Consider the following 751-nt stretch of genomic DNA (forward strand, 5'->3'; position numbering starts at 1 on the left):
GCCTGGAATAAAACTCACCCCCAGGGGTGGGCTCTCAGCCCAATAGTTAACAAGATGTACACGCAGACCACTCAACCCAGGATGCCGCACCCACATACTCTACGGTAATACATCCCTTAAAGCAATAAATCATGGGATACCAGAGGACCAACATTCAAACTGAGGAAATGCAGGACAAACAGGAGTGCATAAATATGAGGGGCACAGGAGGAGGGTTACAGGGTTGGGAGAGGAGGAGACTGGGTTAGGTTTGGAAATGGTGAATGGTGAATGAAACTAAATGTACACTTTATATTGAATGTAAAACAAGCTCTTAAAAGAAAAAAAAAAAAAAGACTGCACTTCACTTTCACACTGGGCTTTTGACAGCCTTGATGGAGGGCCATGGTGGGGGTGGGAGGCTACTGAAGGCAGATTAGGGACACATTAGGGGCCTGAAAGAAATCAGTGTGAGGTCCCTGAGTGAAGATTAAGGGGTTCCACCCCCAGAAGACAAGAGAACCTATAGTCAAATCCATTCAACAGCCAAGGGTGGTAGCCAGCCATGGGCGCCCCAGCCTGGAGTGGCCAGATGGGGTATAGGACCAGTTCTCCATCAGGAGTCTCAGAGAGTGCAGGGCTTTGGTCTGAGGGTAACCGCTAAAGGTAACTAGTAGAGAGATGGCCTGACACTTAGCAAGACTCGAGGAATGATGCTGAGTGAGGCCTAAAATTTCCAAAAAGCCACTGCCATCAAGTAGACTGAGACTTA

Source organism: Orycteropus afer, unplaced genomic scaffold (genome assembly GCF_000298275.1).
Source record: "Orycteropus afer afer isolate SDZICR_OR568_19922 unplaced genomic scaffold, OryAfe1.0 scaffold01099, whole genome shotgun sequence".
Lineage (NCBI taxonomy): Eukaryota > Metazoa > Chordata > Mammalia > Tubulidentata > Orycteropodidae > Orycteropus > Orycteropus afer.